Below are 18,590 nucleotides of genomic sequence, written 5' to 3'. Positions count from 1 at the left end.
AGGATAAGTGCTTACAAGCCCTCACTGACATACAAGGATGTGACAACTGTCTCCCATCTATCTAAGCTACCAAATTTTTGATTTATAAAAGCAAACCAAAGACCTTCTGAGGGCAATATAAAGGTTACCTAATTCAGTAAGATGAGCCAAATGAGACAGATGTTTCAGAGTTGCACGGAGCTGTACGTGTGACTTCAAAGCATAGTTACAGTGGCAGAAACTTTGGCTCTTTTCCTATAAGTACAGGTATAATCTTCTAAACAATGTCTCCTAGTTCTCATTCATGATCAACCTATGCACCTGATCCTAAATATCAATGAGAAAATACTTGTGAACAAAACTATTTTGTTATCTTAATACTATTTGTTACCTATTAACATGCTTAAGACATATCACAGGTCTGGATAAAGTCAGACTTTTTGCAGTAACCTTTCTTTGACTTCATTTTATCACATGGACTTTGCCCATCAGCCCTCGAGTACTGTGTTCCATTTTGGGCCCCTCGCTATAAGAAGGACATGGAGGTGCTCGAGCGAGTCCAGAGAAGAGCAATGAAGCTGGTGAAGGGTCTGGAGAACAAGTCTTATGAGGAGCAGCTGAGGGAGCTGGGGTTGTTCAGCCTGGAGAAAAGGAGGCTCAGGGGCGACCTTATCGCACTCCACAGGTACTTGAAAGGAGGCTGTAGTGACATGAGCGTTGGTCTATTCTCCCACATGCCTGGTGACAGGACAAGGGGGAATGGGCTAAAGTTGCGCCAGGGGAGGTTTAGGTTGGATGTTAGGAAGAACTTCTTTACTGAAAGGGTTGTTAGGCATCGGAATAAGCTGCCCAGGGAAGTGGTTGAGTCACAATCCCTGGAGGTCTTTAAAAGACGTTTAGATGTAGAGCTTAGGGATATGGTTTAGTGGAGGACTTGTTAGTGTTAGGTCAGTGGGTGGATTCGGTGATCCTGGAGGTATCTTCCAACCTAGATGATTCAGTGATTCTGTGATTCTCTTACCTGGGCAAGTACATGCAGCTTGTAGGTTTCTCTTTTCCTCAGGGTCAGAGGTTTCAGGCAGTAGCTGATTTCTTGTCAGGAAGATATCATTTTTCTTTGGCAACATTCAGATGGCGATCAGACTGGTAACAATGCTGACTGAATTCATCATTCAGGCCTGCTCCTTGTCCCCATAGGTTTGGCAGGATGCTGAGATCTTGGAAATACATGAGTAGCAATAGGGAAGGTACTGACCTCTGTTGCTGTTCTGCAAGAAAATAAATTATGCTCCATCATCTCCTCCATTTCTCTGAGGTTTTGTTTTGTTTTTTCCCCAAATCCAGAACTCTGGTGCCTCTATTTCCACATCCACTGAGGTTCCTCCCCATCCACCTCCGAAATGAATCCCAGAAAAAGGCTGGATTTGGTGTTTCTGCAGACTGAACATGGGGCAGCACCCAAGAAAGTTGCCTCCTGTACTTGCATGCTGCTCTAGCCTATGCCTGCAGTAACCAGGTGACTGAAGTCAAACAACACTACAATTTTGCAGCTTTTGCAAGAACGTGCAGAAAAAACACTCATGGAGGAAGACACTGCACTTAAAAAAGCACATGAAAAAAAATTGTATTTTTACCTAATAACAATAAAATAAAATCCTCTGCACTAAGCCACCTGGATCAACTGTCAATTATTTCATTTTAACAACTGTAAAAAAAAAATAATAAATAAATAAATAAAATTGGTCTAAATAGTTTTTCAGGAGATACAGAACATGGCACAGATTAAAATAAAAAACTATTAAAAATTACATTTGCTGCCTTGCATCTTCATTTTATACTTAGTCCGAAACTTCCAAAAATTTAGACTGTAATATGAGTTTAAGCACTACTTAATGACTTGGCTCCAGCTGAACGTATTCTCATTATGTAAATGTATCTTAATTTGTCCTGATTAAGTAACAGTCATTGCAATTCATTATTGCTAAGTGAAACACAATTCCTAGAATGGTCCCCAGTAAAACAGACATTCCAGATGAACATACTGTTCTCCCCTTACTTTGAAGCCAGGATGTCTGGGCATTGGCCTCCTTTAATGTCATCAAAGTGTTTAATCTGATACTATGATTAATTAGAAAAAGCACTAAACTGCCAATTATATCATCTCACGCCCAAAACAAGAGCCCCAGATGAAGGAAAATAAACTTCTCAAAACTTCTGACATGGCACTCTATAAAGGGCGTTAGAGAAGATATTTTCAAGACTGAGAGGGATTTAATCCTCATAAGTCCCATTAAAAAACAGCAGGCAAATCCCTAGAAAGACTTTGAAAATTTTAGCTCTTATGGAGGATAAGCCACAGGCCACGAAGGACAGCTCACCTGCATGCACAGACACTCCTGCCAGCTGTCTGTCCTGTAGGAGCTGCACTGCAGCTTCCACAATGCCATTATCTGGCACAATATTACTCAAAATGCAAGTTAAATACAGGTAATACATCATGGCATGAAGGCCCGGTATTAAACTGTCCAAGGAAGGAAACACCTCCCTCTGTGTTTCCAGAGTATCACGTAATTTACAGTCACTGCTGTGAGCTCTCTGGAAGAATATTAATATCTCCCCTTCTCAGCCACAAATATTAAAGAGTCATTATTAACATCTGAAAGTCTAGTCTACAGGCTGAAAAGGGAGCTCTCTGCCAAGACACAGAGATGTTATTTCCTAGCCAGGAGCTGAGTGTAATACACTTTTGCTTTTACTGAAATGGATTTCCATGCCAAATTTAGCCTCATCCTAGTGCCTTATTCACAACTCTTAATCAAAGCACATGAATTCCCCTGTTCATATTTAGAAGGGAACAAAGATGATCAGAAACGATTTCAGAAAAAGTATTTTGTATACTTTTTTTTAAAAAAGATATTCCTATACAAAATCTAAATTTCAAGGGCACAGATTTTTACCCACTATGAAATGGGAATTTTTAAGGTGATAGAAAACAAAACATAAATGTATTAAGGAGGAAGTAAGGCTCATGAAAATTTTGAACAGACATTTCTACAAAAATATAAACTTATCATGCTAATTTGAAGCACGGGGACTGTACCAGTCCTTGTACCAGTCCTAATGTTTCACATTAGCATGTTAATTCTTGTCTTCTATCAGCAATGGACCAAACTGAGTCAAAAAATGCTGGTCTCACATGGAAAGATACTAAGAATCAGAGAACTCAGACCACATACTAATTTAACATGAAAACAGCTATTTCCAGGAGGTATAGAAGTGAACCTGGAGTAATGCTTGATGGAAACAACCTGAAAAACACTTCTGAGGAAGTCACTGGTGGAAGTAGAAGGCTGTTCAGAGAACAGCTAAGTGCATGCATGACCAAAGACAGTTTGTACAGTATGATTCAGCATGTCTTACACAAGCTGTAATGGTCAATAAAGTCTTGCATGAAGACAGTCGAATCTTCTAGAACTGCAAGCTAAGGTTAAGAACAAAAGACATGTTCAGGGCAGCTAGGAGCTTCACTGGTAGAATTAGTCACTCCTGAGTGCTTGACAGCAGCTTTGCAATAGACACACAGGGTATGACATTAACTGGGAAATGCAGAAGGACTCATGTACACACTGCTGCAAACTCAAACTTCTCACTGCCCGTGCTCCATGTTGGCTGGATATGAAACAATGGGGAATTTGCATAGTTCTCAGAATGTGATAAAATAAACTGAGGCTGCCAGCCCTTATTTATGTGGATGTACACTCAGACATTGCTTTGTTCACCTTTTTACTCAAGGCAAGGCAAGGCAAGGCAAGGGCATTAGAGAAATGGTAAATACTACGGTCATTTGTCCTTTAACTAAAAGTATGGTCATAAATCATTCAGCACTCTGAGATACTTGGCTCCCAATTCTTATGTATGTCAAAACCAATTGTAGCATTCTTGCAAGGCAAAGGGCCTTGTAATTTGACGATGACACATCAAGTGAATAGAAATGGGTCTATGTACAAATAAGAATCGAGTCTACAGGTCGTTATGGTCAGTCTTGGTTCCAGATCAGATGTGAATGACCTATTTTTATTGTAGCAGTTTTGATATGAGAAAACAATTTCACAGTAGATGATTGTGGCTATTCTGGTCATGTACTCGGCAACTTGGGCAGAGGATAGAGCTATCCTAGAAGCATATACCAGTACAGAACATGGGACAAGCATTGTGAGTCTAACACACATGGGCAAAACTGTGAGCAACAGCACTGGTTCTGCACATCTGCAGGGGACATGGTGCGAAGGTTTCCACACAGTCTGCCGTCTTGTTGGAACTATTGTAGCTCATTTCTCTGTTGCAATTGCTTTTGCTTCAACCAGGCTACAAAACCACTTGGAATCCTTGAAAAAATCTGGAGTCCTCAAATTCTGGGCACTAAAACCAAGACAGCTGAAGAACCTGAATGTAGGGCTACATTACCCAAGGGGTACATCCAAGCATTAATCTAAAGAACTCACAACCCAGCTACATTTTTTTCCTCCTCTCTGAACTAAATGACAGAACAGAAATCCCCAGTGACCTTCAGAAAGCACATCTACTTGAATGACTAAATCAAGATGCCCACCACTTGTAGTGGCTGATAGCAGGTGGAGCACATACTGAGCAAGAAATGAGAGTGTTAAAGATTTTTGGCGTCAAGTTGACAGTATTTGTTGTTACTGTTTTGAGGAGTCCTTTGTTGTTCCTACATGGCATAAGGTACCACTAATCAAATATGTTTAAAAGGACTAAAATTCAGAAAAGCTCCACAACTAAGATTTATTGCCCTTAATGTTCCTATTTAAAGTGTTCCTGCAGTTCAGAGGGTAGCTTTGTAAACACAGAACTTTCATGCAATGTGCATTTCCCCTTTCACTTTTATGTAAGCTTTGCTGAATTTTATAGGGCTACAATTTCAGTTAACCCCCTGTATGGCAATTTCAGTGTGGCTTACAAAATCTAATCCAAAATATATATATTTTTCTTCTCAGAAGTAGTCTTACCCTCTTTAGAGACCATTCTAAAAGCAGAAGAGAATTCCTAATTTGATATCTAGCAATTAAACTTATGCATATACAAAACAGCAAGGATGGGCTTAAAATGGTGAGCCAAGCAGAGCAGACAGCTGGATAAACATGTCCAAAATTCACTCTTCAGGAAAAAGAAGCCTCCCTTGGCAATCACATTAACCTGAACACCCGAAGGGACATTTTGCCTAAGCCTCAGGCTGCAGAATTTCATTTAGTTTTTACTTACCTCTTTCATCACCTGTTTTCAAGGTTGTGTTTGAAGTTACCTAACTCCACGTTTGGGCACACAAATAACTGGGGGGAATGACAGAAGCACTTAACCCTGCCACACTTTCAAAAGAGCCAGAGGGGTTAGCTACAATAAAAGCTGTAATGATGGAGTCTCAGCTGAAATATTCAAATATGTATTGAGGTACTTAATGACCATCTTAATTTTTCTGTAAGTGCTGAGCAGTAGCCTTAAGTAAAGCAGGCTCTTCTGAGAGCATAAGTTGAGCAACTGATATCACAGATGGTTTTTTAGCATGTTGGTCCATAGCCTGAAAAATGCACTTTATATTTTTTAAAACACGATGTAACTAATAAACTTGTTTAAATATTAGGCAACATGAGGTGGAAGTCACAGAGAAGAGCATGATAGGATACAAAATATAAACCCACGGTGGGGATGTACTCTGAGCCAACTCATACATTTTAGGCCAAAAATTAGCATTGCCTAAGAACAGAGTTTTTATTTAACCCATTATAAAGATTCATAATGCTACGAGCTTCACAGTCAGATATAACCTAGGAGCAGGGCCGAAATTCCAATGAATTAAGGGGGTGGCAGAATTTAGTTTCCAACCCAGGTCTCTAACGAACAAATTACATGTATGGTAAACATACATGCATTGTTACATATTCACTTTTCACAACTTTAGTTGTACCTTAAAGTAGGAGAATTCTTTAAAAATGCATTAAGCTTGACAGCTGGAGAAAAATGAGGCTGTTCTAACATATCAAAGTACAGAAGATTTTACTTTAACTGTAGAGAGATATTGAACTTCTGCCATGGGAGATCAAGACCATCATTGCCAAGAGATGGAAAAGCTAGTAGACAAAAGCAGATTGTTTTTGAAATATTGATAGATTATTCAAATCTTAACTATAATTGACCCACATGCCACACTGCTCATATTTCTAGGTTCTGCACTTGCAAGAACAGTGCATTTTGCTTTAAACAGGGCTCAATGTTACTTTTCTCTTTGGGCTGGTAAATGGACTGCACTGTTTCAGTATGAAACAACTTTTGATGAAAAAGGAGTTCGAGATTTTTGGCCTTGTTGTCACTCTTGAAATGAGAAGCTTGCTCTCCCACCCACTGTGAACTATGCCAGCCACATCACTTCTCATACTTCCAGGGAGATTTCCCCTCGAGGTCACAGCGTTTTGTCACTCTGTAGTGGCGATGCAGCAATCTTTTGCTGCAGCACAATTAAGGCATATACCCAGAATGCAAGGATGTGGTGTAGCTGTGTCAACATCACAAAATAATTACTCATTCCCTGGGACAATTACCAAGAGGTCTTAACCTCAGGAGGACTAGGACCAAACTCTGGCAAGTAGGTTGTTGCTTTCTTCTGCTGCAGAGCAGAAAATGTGCTTAGTAGATGTGGCCCGTCCCTTAGCCATTTGTCTCAAAGGCTGCACACAAACTAGTACCACTCAAATATTCTGCTGTTCAGACTGGAGATAAGAAGATCAGAATTATGGCCAAACTGAGACTGACTGAAAGAGCCTGAAAATGCACTCATACAGCCTTTACCTCAGGTGCACTCACTTCCAAGCAAAATTATCAATCCCACAGGCAGCAATTTCAAAACATGCTTGAAAAGAATTCTAAATAGCAACATTACATCACTGCAGCTATTCCTGGGCTGTGATATGTTAAAAGAACTAGAAATATCACCATGAAGCCTATTCATTGAAATGCCCTTTTCCTATCTCACCATGCTGTTCCACTTGGGATTAACACAAACAATGATGTTGACAGGATTAGGACACTCACTGGGAACACGACTATCCTGTTAGAGCAAACACCATGAGGTGTTCATTCCCTTTATCTCACACAGTTTCTTGGCATGCATCTTGGATGCAAGTCTGCTGTTTTTCACATCAATGTTGAGCAGGAATAAACCCACTGAAATGCAGGCATGCCATTTATAGTTCTCTAGCCCATATAAGACTCCAAAGACATAGGCTTTATTGCACTACTGTGGCCTGCTGTTTTCATATGCTACCATACCTGCAAGTAGCGCACAGATAATCTGAAGGCATGGGCTCACATAAAAGGATGTGAGTTGCTCCTAAGCTTGGTAAATGGATTTTTCTTTTTGGATTGTTCCAGTACCAAAGTAAACCGCAGGAACATGCTAAAGGTATCCCACTCTACTCCTCAGCACAGCATCCAAAACAGCACAAGTGACCAGGATTTTGCATCAGACGGGACATGTGGCACAGTTAGTTGCTGCAGCTCCAGGCGGGAGAGCAACTGATCTGTGAAAACTCAATTATTTTACATCTTGTAAGCACACCATCAACTTGGCTAACAGCGCCAGGAGAAGCAGTGCTGACAGCTGGGAACAGCCAAAGCCCCAGAAGACTTTGCCCTTACTCCCACAGCCAACAGCTTGTTGTGTGATTTGGAAGCAGCATACAGGGATGAGGTCAATATTCCCTATTCCTTCACTGTGAGGTTGGGTTGATCTTAATGAACCAGAAGGAGTGAGGAAGGCATACCATTCAGCAGAGAACTGGGCCCACTCAGGCCTTCTACAAATTGGAGGATCACTGCACCTTTATCTGTTTGTGACTACTAATACAGACACTTACCCTAGAAAACACTTTCTGGTGGTGAGCAGACACCTTACTGCAGTCATCTGCATGAGCTGATTTTAAAAAGTCCATGGGTCCCTTCCAGTGTCACTAGGATTTTAAATCCTCGCATTTGCTATTTAACAGGTCTTCATGACACATCTTCTCTACATGTCTGTAACACACACTCTGGTTCCACATTTCTTTTTGCTTTCAGTTGCCATCAAACAGCCCTTTCTCCACACCTCCAAAAAAATAAAAATAACAAAGCCAACCCCACTTACTTTAAATGGCAACTTCATGCAAGGTTTCAACCCAAGGTTATTTTTTTCTACCAGTTGTTTCTTGAAGAACAGATGGCATTTGCAATGGTTCAGGATATATCCTATTTTTAAGTGTCATCTGTTTTTACTCTTCTGCAGTGGACTTAGCAATCAGAGGAAAAAGCCATGAGACTTTTGTTTTTTACATGCTGAATAAACCAAGCTGTTTCAAGCTACTCTGGATATTATCTCCCATTGCAAATGCCCAGCAGCCACCCTGTTCTGTGTGCCTTCTGATGCAATGTTTCCTGTCAGCATGCAATAAGGAACAACCTGCATCCGGCAGTGCCGACTCAGCAGAGCACTAAAACATGGACATAACAGAAATGGCAATGAGAAAGCTCAACTTTAAGTCGCACGCAATAGCGTGATCTTTTGTACACGACTTTGCAGGGAAGGGTCCCCTGTTGCAGCACAAAATTCAATACAATGAGAACATCACGAATCTTGCTTGTTTTTCTCTTTGGTGTTTTCTCCCTACACTTTGTATTCAGAAAAGGTAGCAGCTCCCCTGAACAGGAGAAGCAATGAAAAAAGGAATCAGGAACTGACATGCTATTTAGGTTTGTTGGGTTTTATACTGCTAATTCATAGGATAAACTCAGCCTTACTTTGTAAGTTACTGCAAGCTCAGTCTGCCTCTATTTTGATCCATCTGCACAGGAACCCACTCTTATAATGGAAAACCAGCTAGCAAAATCTGAGCTTGAGCTTTTAAACCCTGCCAGAGAGATCAGGCCAGGTTTTGTACCATGCTAACATGACTCCTGGGTCAAAGCTGGCTTCTATCCAGAGAAACAGAGAGTTCCTACAGATTTCCAAAAGCCCACATAGATGTAGTGTCTAAAGTTAGCATTTGGAAGGAGTCATATGAAGAGGGGGAAAAAATGCTGTTGTGAATGTTTAAAAAAGGAAGATGCAGAGCCACAGTGGCTTGTTCCAAAGAGGCACCAAAGAAACACACAGCTGACATCTCTAATCCCCTGCCAAAGGCCTCTGACTTGCTTCTTCCACCAGTACCAGGAGCACCTTCACTTTGGTTCATGCTCCGATTCATTTCCATTTTGTTTCTCTGTCAGGCTAAGAGCTGACATGGCAGCAGCTCAAAAGTACATTTTTTTTAAGGCAGTTCTGGCTCACTCCCCCACTGTCACCCCCTCGGGGTTTAGCAAGCCCTGAAAGGAGCTGAGCTGAAACGGGTTGTGTCAGCTGCTTAAGGAAGTAATACTCAATTAAATTGGGATAGGTGCACCTCAAAAAGACTTTGAACTTCAGGAGAAATGAAAACAGAACGAATCTGGAATCAGACTCCATATTCAAATCCAAGCAGGAGGAATCTGAAAATGAGAAAGGAGATGTTTTCACACATGTGCTTCACACCACACCAGTGGGGAGGGTTAAGTCTGTTTTCCACTAGTTCCAGCAGTGAAGGCATTCATCTGGGACACTGAAGACCCGTGTCCTCCTCTTTCTACTTGAAGAAGAGCAAGATTTGATCTTCTTAAGAGAATTTCCTATGTACCAAACTGTTCTGAAGGAACCTCTCATGGCTGTAGGTGTTCCTCTTCTTCTAACATACTTAAACCAGGTGTTTCTGTTCCCCCCTAAGAGCCCTAGCTGATATATCAAGTTATTCTCGGTCACCTTGGCCCCATGCATATGTATTAATTGCCAAACCCCCAAACTGATCTTCAACTCTGTTTTCATTCTGTCTCCCAGAACAATCTGAGATACTACATGCCTATAACATTTGGAAAAACAGAATTGAAACATTTCAGAGAAATTTACTGTTTATTTCTGAATAGTTTCTTTAAACCAATACTTCTCATAACACAGAATTCTCAGAAGAAATTGAAATAAGATGTATTCCTAGAAATCTGAAGCTGCTTCACCATAAATATCATAAGCAAAAATAATAAAATTGCTTGGGTAACCTTCCAACCAAGTTATACAGTCCATTCCCTTAATGCCAAGGTTTAATGTTTCTGCCATTAGGCTGAGTCCCCAGGGCACATCACAATAAGCTTGAGCGAGCGCGTATGAGAATTGCTAGCAGGATAAATGGCCTTCTTGTCTCACATACACTTATTTTCTTGCTATTTCTCTACAGCACTTTAAACAGCCAGTCTTGCAAGATACTGATCTCCATACTAGCACTGTTTTGTAGCACACTGCTTTGAACTTGTGAGGCTACTTGTCAAGGAAGATGCTACTCAGTTCAGAAATAAAGTCAGTCTTATCACATAACCACAGGGAGCAAACAACTGAACCAAAGACCCATTTTCAGGCAGTCTGCAGAGACTAGTTCTGTCCCTGTAAGATAGACCAGGCCCATAGTCCATATCCCTCAGTGCAAAGAAACCACATTGCAAATCTAACATCCGCAAGTCAGGAGGTGCCTGTGCAAACCCTAATTCATTCCCAGGTAGTGCGTACAGCAGAATCCAATGCTCATTTATACAGCATTTTCTCACACTTTCCACATTCATTCAGTGTGTATCATGAACTGTACTTTAGACACAAAGGGGGTATATTACAGAGGACTCTGACCAATAGGGCTCACAATTGCAAAAGTTGGGTTACATATGCTTGTGTTTCCATTTGATGATAAACCTGGAGGTATAGGGGCTCTATGCATGAAAAGTATCATCGATTGCCTTCCCAAATACCCACAAAGTAGATGTAAACCTCACAGTATAGGGGAAGAGCCCCTCTTCTTGCCTTAACTTTCCTCCTGCAAGGTCATGAAGACAGTGTGGCAGAGGAGGAAGGAAAAACTGCCCCTGTGCCAGGCACTGAGGATGGGATTCTCTGGGGATGACTATGAAAGGCAAGTCCACATGGAAGGTGTGGAAATTCTCCGTGTTTTGCATGTTCAGGCCCAGAGGTCCTCATCTTCAAACTAAGGAGCAGAGAGCGGGTCTGAGAGTAAAAAGTGCCCACAAAGTCAACCTCAGAGAGGGGAGCACAGCCCAGGCTGCTGACTCAGGACCAGCTGTAATTTCAGCAGCAGGTTTGATTGAAAGAAGCTGAGATGCCTCCCAGACTGCCTTGGAAGTGTGGGTTTGTAGTTGCTGCAGGTGTGTGCCACCCTGGAAAACAGTATTTCCACCCTTCTCTGGCACAGCTTTCCTACATCACAGCTCCTTAAGACCAGGCCCTCAGAGCCCTAAACATGCCTAGACTTTCCAGGTCCAGTTTGGGATCCATTTGATACACGGGTAATGCAGGAGAATCCTCAGCTTCTACCGAAGGTCAATGGGAGACATGCTTTAAATGCAAATACAAGAAGAGAACAAAATGCTAAGCATCTGAGATACAGAATCCAAAAATGAGTAGACATATCAGGCTTTAAAAGCTGCATCCCAGAAGCTCACATGTGAAATGGGGCTAACACTAGCTCACCTCACAAGTGGCAGGGCAGACCTACAGCAGAAACCTAGCCATGTTCATAAAGAGCTTAGAAATTATGATCAGAGCATTTGCAGTGTCTGAGGATAGTCTGTATTCAGTGCAGGATTCAGAGATGTGTATTAAGGAGAAATGTAAAGAAAGAAAGAAAAAAAAAAAAAAGGAAATGAAAAACACCATCTATCTTGACTAAGGTGAGAAGTCCACGGAAGAGAAAAATACAGTGTGATCACCTACTTGAAGAATATGTTAATGCAAACATGTACAGAGCACAGAAAGATGGGACAAATAGGCATATGAACAGCTGAATTTAGATTAGGTACATCTAAACATTTAGCTTTCGGTGCACAGACATACCAACACATGTACACTTATGTTGAAAACTGGCCCAGACACCCCCTGCTGTCACACCAGAAATAAAATATATATTTATATGCTACCAAGCTTGCAGCCCAGGTTACTCTAACCTTAGCTTCTCTCCCCTGTGGACATAACTCATACATGGTATACTTAAATAGCCCTAGGCAGTGAATTAAAGATACTGTTTTATTTACAATTCCGTAGCAAATTATTCACTGTAGTTCTACGTCAAACTTTTCATTAAGTATTCATTATTCAGTGGTTTGTTCCTGCTTCTACAAGGCAACGCAGTAGCAATAGCAGTGCTTAAATGCCAGTGACAACTGTCTTAGAATCACTGAGTGACCTGCTTTGCAATGAGGCAATAAATTGCAACTTATTTGCCAGGAATATGCATTTTGAAAAGCACCTGATTTTTTCTTTAAGCAGCATTCCCACTTTGACCTAATTACAGAAGTCTTTTAGCTGCTACAGTCATCTAGTTCACTCCTAGGATCAGCCAGGTTTCAATCCACAGCACTCCAAAGTGTTTGTTGGCACCGAGTACATTCACCAGCAGTACACAGACTTTTTCAGAGCAGTCATCCCTTTTCTCAAGAAGCCATTTTGGGCCAGATATTGATGCACTAGCATAAAACACTTGCACATTTAAAAATAATTATGACACTACCTTGTGTATCTTAATCCCAAATTTTGAAAAGTAACAGATCAAATATGCTCCTATTTCTGTAAAAAAATGTGTGGATAAGAACTTACACTGCCTTACTATGTACTGAAGTACCAGTAAATGCATACATTTTGTAGAGTCTCAGTGGAAGGTACTGCTGGACTTGTGGTGGACTTGGAGCTAACCATGTAGCTGGAGAGCCTACAAAGATTTCCGCCAAGTTTTACTTATTCTACAGAGAGATTTTTTTCCCAGTCTTCTCCTCTTTTTGCCTGTGGGGCATGCTCAATCATAACTAAAAACAGGGAGTTGAAGTCTGTGGAGAAAAACTCAACAAAGTTTTACTTAGGAGCTTGAAAACAACCAACATGAAGCAGTCATATCTGAAATCTCACCGCAATCAACAGCAGAGCTCCAGTGACTTGGATTTTTCTCCTCAGATACAAAGTGTTACACAAGGGTTATTACATGGAGGACATGGTACAGTTTATGCTAACGTGCTTTCTTGAGCAGTTGGGATGAGCAGTTGGAAGGCATGAGTTCAGCAGCCACAACTGAGCTGACTAGTTGTGGCAGCTCACTTGGTCAGCCACAATCAACTAATCATTTGCAACTGTACAGAAATACTTCTAAAAGCAAAATCAAAGCAGGGATTAGTGTGCAAAAAAAAAAGCAGATACATAAGAAGGCTAAAGACAATCTGAAGTCTGAGACAATCTGCTCTCTTTAATGCTGCCTCCAAGAACAGCAAAGGTGAAACCTTCACCTTTTCTGGTTACTTGAATAAATTCACTTACAACCCTGAATTTGCCAGTCAGTGGTATGCTGCCCCCACTTTCTGTAAGTGAAACCACTGTTGTGCTGTCAAATGGCTGTTGTGATGTTAGTGAGCAGAATCTGAATCAAAGCGGTTAACACATTCCCCCACCACTTCTTTAATCATGGAGGAAGAAAAAGGGGATGTGTTTAGAAAGATTAACACCTACACAGGCCTTGGGATGTTTGTTTCAAGCAGGTCACTCTACCCTGCACTGCTGCTCTCAGAAGAAGCGATACCCATCCTACATGCAAGTGCAAAATGATTCCTGGCTTTCAAACTCTCAAGGAAATACTTTATATTCTATTCCTGAAACCAAACAATATTGCAGTATCTACAACTATGTCTAATGCAGCTGCCTGAACTACACCAATGTGCCGGCAGTGGGAAGGATTACCAGTAAATGATATCTTTGCAGCTGGAACATAACATTTACTGCCCAGTTCTCAGTTTAGCCCTCTGCTTCAATATCTGAGTACACTGCTGAGACAGTATTTCTGATTCACTAGGAGTTCTTATTGAAGAGAGAAATCATTAAATGAGATCATGAAAGATGGACATGTGCCTTAGAAAGCCTCTTCGAACTGATGCTTATGCTCTGCAGATGGTTCTGTCTCCAGAAACCAAGAGGTTTCCCTTACTGTAGCTTGTCTTGCAGCCCCAGTTGTGTGGAAGACCACGGACCGCAGAATCTCAGATTCATGTCTTCAGGTTTCAGCTTCTAATAAAGGTTTCTTCAACAACACAAATTCTATACACTGTAATAAAATTTATCTTACGTCTACTTCAAAATTCACCATAGAAGGTTGTGACAGTATCCATACCTCCATGTGCTGGAAAATACAACCAGCCAGGAAAGCCAGGCACTCCTACAAAGTACAGCTCAGAATACAGGAAGGCTTATGGCCTCCAGATGGACTATACCACAGGCTGGTAGCAGGGATGTAGCAGAGAGACTACCCATTCTCATGAAGGATACAATTCATGCAGGATTTGAGCAGGCCAGCATGGCTGGTAAGGAATATCTCAGTGTTCACCAGGAGAAAAAGCAGCCCCTTAAATCAAGACTGTGCATCTCATCTCAGGCAGCTCCTGCTGCCAGAAGGGAAATCACCAGGAAGGAGCAGTGACTGCTGCAAGCAGCTGGCCCTCATCTCACACATTCTGATCCCTGCCCTTGCAGTGGCAGCAAACCTGATTTCCCTGGGCACTGTCAAAGGCAGAGTAAGTGATGAAGACAGGACCATTTTCCTGTGCCCTTGGCAGCCTGCTGCTGCCCAAGGCAACAACCTACATCACCTATGCTCCCAGCTGACCCTGTTTTGCAGTCTGTTCTCTGTTATGTGTTCAAACAACTCTATTAGCACCTCAAAATAAGTCATTTGGGTCCCACCTAAGGTTCGGAGACATTTTACCAGTTGCCTTGACTCAGGAATATACGGATTAATTGCAAATACCAACCAGGAACGTTAAAACCCACACACAATTGTGACAACTGTAATATTATTGCTTAGAACAGTGCTCACTTGAGTCACACTATAATTCAGTCATTATGATTTTCATGGAAAAAGGCGTATTTTCCCCAAACACATTTCACAGAGTGAAAAGCACACAGGTAGGATTTGTCCCCCATAAAAATAAATTGCTATTTGCATGCCAGAAAATGGTTGTAGAAAACAGGAAAACATTAATAATTTAGGGCAGCAAATAAACTAAAAGGCAATTTTCCCAATTTTTAAAAAGAAATGTTAACTGCAAGCAATGGGTCCTTTTTTTTTTTCCACTCACAAAGCAATTGCTATATCCTCCTCTTTATGTAGAATACATATCAAGTCCAACACACTGGTTTATTTACTGCAAGAATGAGCAAAACAATGAGCTTTTACAGCCAAAGAGCCTTGACTTCTAACAGATGCCAGTTCAACCTGTAGAGATATTCCATTGTGCTTTTGAAAATTTACCACAGACACAAACACACAAAAAAGAGAGAGAGAGAGAGAGAGGGAAAAAACAGTCTTTCACATTGTTTTTCCAAGAGAATAGAGGTTTTCCCTTTTAATCAGTGACCTAAAGAAGACAGCTCCACTCTTACACATTAATGTGCCATTAGTACACGAGTGCAACGTAATTATCTTGGTGATTGTGACCAGACATGATCTAAGACACCAGTGAAAAGGAAGCCTATAAATCTCATTGCTAAATTATTTATATCACTGTTGCAGCCAGACGTGCCCCTTCGGCAGAGATGAGAGTGCTGCCACGCTGCCTGTGTGCCAGGATTGTGAACATGGGTCAGCATCTCTACCCTTCTGACTTCTCCACCATGTTTTCTCCACATGAGCTAGGACAAATAGCCCAGCCCACACCACAGACACCCACTGATTTGCCTCTTGCACAGAGCAGGGTCCATCCAGCCACAGTCCCAGTCTCCACTGGGAAGAGCAAAAGTCTCCCTCCTCCTGAGCTCATTGTACATTTAGCTCATTTTTTCTTGTTCTGGCAGGTATTAATGAGGCTGGGGAAAAAATAGTTAGCATAGATAATGAAAATGGTGTTTTGTGCGGAGAGTTAGTTCAGTATTAGTTTGACTGAGGGATGAAATAGCAGACTGCTGATGGTGGGTTTTTCTGCTTCATCATCTATTTTTCTTAAGATGGCAAACAGCTAGCAAAGTGCTCATTAATGGATAGTGACAAGTAGTTTCCTGTGGTCTTAAAACAAACCATCAATTACAGAAAGTGTTTTCAGTTCTTGAGGCTAAAAAACATTCAATACCATTCATCTGTTTGCGTGTTTTTTCAAGTGATGAGAAATCCAAGTGAGAAACATATACAAAAAGATAAGAGAGACACTTGTGCTTTCTCCAGACCAGGGTGCTTCAAAATAGCCTTCAGGTGAGGCTAAGTGCCCCTACAAAACAAATGGCTCTCTGAAAGACTACAAACTGATCTTCATTTGACCTGATCACATTTGTTTAGTGGATTGGTAAATGCTCAAGTCCCATAAAAGCTATATTAAAATTATATAGTTATAATTCTGTAATTATGTTATATTATATATATTGCATAAAAAGCAAAGCACAGAGTAGGAAGAAAAGCAGGCTATAGTTTTAATGGATACTGACAAGAAGGTTCATTTTTACTACTTTTTCTTCCTAGTCCAGCCTTTGTGCACTGACAGGTCAAGAAAGAGGATACTTCAAATCAGCTGCAAAAATTCACACATGAAAGGCAAGAACAATTTCTGCTTCTAGAGTGTCGGAGAACTCCATGCTCCTAAATCAACCCATTTTTCCTTCATTCATGTCCAGTTTGAAATGATCTCTCATGAAAAAAACAGGAACAGCACTGGCAAACGTTACAAGACCAATTCTTCATCACTATACACAGAAAAAGGAATCAGTTGCACCACTGAAAACATGAGAAATAGCAACAACCTCAAGGTGTGTAACAAAACAGAGCATTGGACCGTATGGGCCTGTTTATATCATCTAAAATAAACAAAGAAATTATCTTAGATGTCCTTACAGGAAATGTACAGGATCTCAGAAACACAGCTACTTAAAGTGGTGACAAAAATGTGCTTCTGAGTTGTGGACATAGTGTGGACGACTTTGACGTTTAAGTATACATCTATATATACCTTTTTTTTAAAATAGACATGAGGTTTGGAAAAAGTGGTTCTAAAAAGCACCAGGTGATATCTGAGCAAGGTCTGGAATTACAAGCTGTATGGAGCATTTCCAATGCAAGCGTTCTGAGATTCCATTCATAAGTAACTTTCAGCACATTATACAGCTGGTCAGAGAGGCCTCTGCATTAGGTGCCAGTGTCCTACGGTTCACAAAAAAAACTGACTGCATGACTGTTTTTTTGTGCATCCGTCCTGTAAGCCCAGTGTTAGAGTTGCCCATTAGTCACAAGCCAATAGGTGACTCAGACTTTTTTCAGTTTCATATGCTCCAGAGGTTCAGTTTAAGATCAACCTCTCATCAACCGTCTCTTCCTTCACCAACAGAAACTATGCATCAGATTTACAAAGGGTGAGCAGTATAACTGTAATCTAAACTAATATGAAGAGGGTTCAACAACAAAAACAGAAAAGCTGTAAGCAAGAAAGATTTTTCTGCATAATCATAATGTAGATATCTTCTTTTCAAATGTACTACATCCCTCTCCAGCAGGACAACAGCTGCCAGCCCCTTGCACACACCCTGGGGGCTTAGGGTCAAAAGTCCTGCCCATTTGCAACCAAGTGCCACATGGTGATTACTCACTGTTATGCTGGCACAAAATAGTAAGGGTCCAGCCATGACTACTGTTGGCAAGTCTTATAAGAGGCAGCTCAACATTCATGAAAGCGTACACTGCTCCTGTAGGGCTACATCAGGGACTGATTTACTCTTTACGTATGTATACATGCGGAATCTACAGGAAATGTGGAAACAATTGGAACATATGGAAAGGTGGCTTTCTGCAAGTAGAAAGCTCCCTCCAGATGCTCAACTTCTCATAATGACAGAGGTGTTTGTTTGCTCATGCTGTTGTGCATCCGCTGCATGCCAAAATGATCCCCCCGATCCCAGTTGTGTGCTCATGGCAAGAGTGATAAAATAAGACCTGACAAGCCATTTCAGATTCAGACCATTCTCATTATTCACCCCAGCGGATATTGTCTCAGTTAGATAGGCCAGCGGTTTCACGGGAACTGCATGGGTTATCTTGATATAGTATAACCACATTTTTAACCACAAAGAAAATATTTCCGTCCATATAAATATTTAATACAAGCAATATCTTCATGTAGAAGAGAGGATATCAGGGATCCCTTTGTGACCATCCTGAAGCAGGCTAACTGCAAAAACTCACCAACTCACTTCAGTAGAGCCAAGAATTATCAATATAAGTTTTACAACCTTACTCAGGGTAAATTTACTGAAGTCAGAAAAAAGATATAAGAACTCCCATTAGCATGACCTATTCACATCTTGGGTCAGATCCCAGGGGAAAAAAAAAAAAAAAAAAAAAAAAAAAAAAAAAAAAACACTCGTCTTCCCTTTTCAGCCATAAATTATGTGCTTAATTATCCAAATGTCAAACTGTGCTTGCAAACAACGAGGAAGGTCA

The 18,590-nt window shown here is 41.0% G+C and overlaps 1 long non-coding RNA gene across 1 annotated transcript; it reads right to left on the bottom strand.

The window, feature by feature from the left end:
• Positions 1-847: 847 nt before the first annotated feature.
• Positions 848-13,286, bottom strand: LOC118161098. Its single transcript, XR_004747850.1, has 3 exons — positions 13,275-13,286; positions 8,299-8,302; positions 848-993 (listed from the first exon to the last, which is right to left on the bottom strand). It is a non-coding gene; the product is annotated as an uncharacterized LOC118161098 (long non-coding RNA).
• Between the last annotated feature and the right edge of the window lie 5,304 nt (positions 13,287-18,590).

The sequence above is a fragment of the Oxyura jamaicensis genome, chromosome 2, assembly GCF_011077185.1.
Source record: "Oxyura jamaicensis isolate SHBP4307 breed ruddy duck chromosome 2, BPBGC_Ojam_1.0, whole genome shotgun sequence".
NCBI classification, from domain to species: Eukaryota; Metazoa; Chordata; class Aves; order Anseriformes; family Anatidae; genus Oxyura; species Oxyura jamaicensis.
The sequence above is the reverse complement of the archived record's forward strand: the minus strand, read 5'-3'. Positions and strand labels throughout refer to the sequence as shown.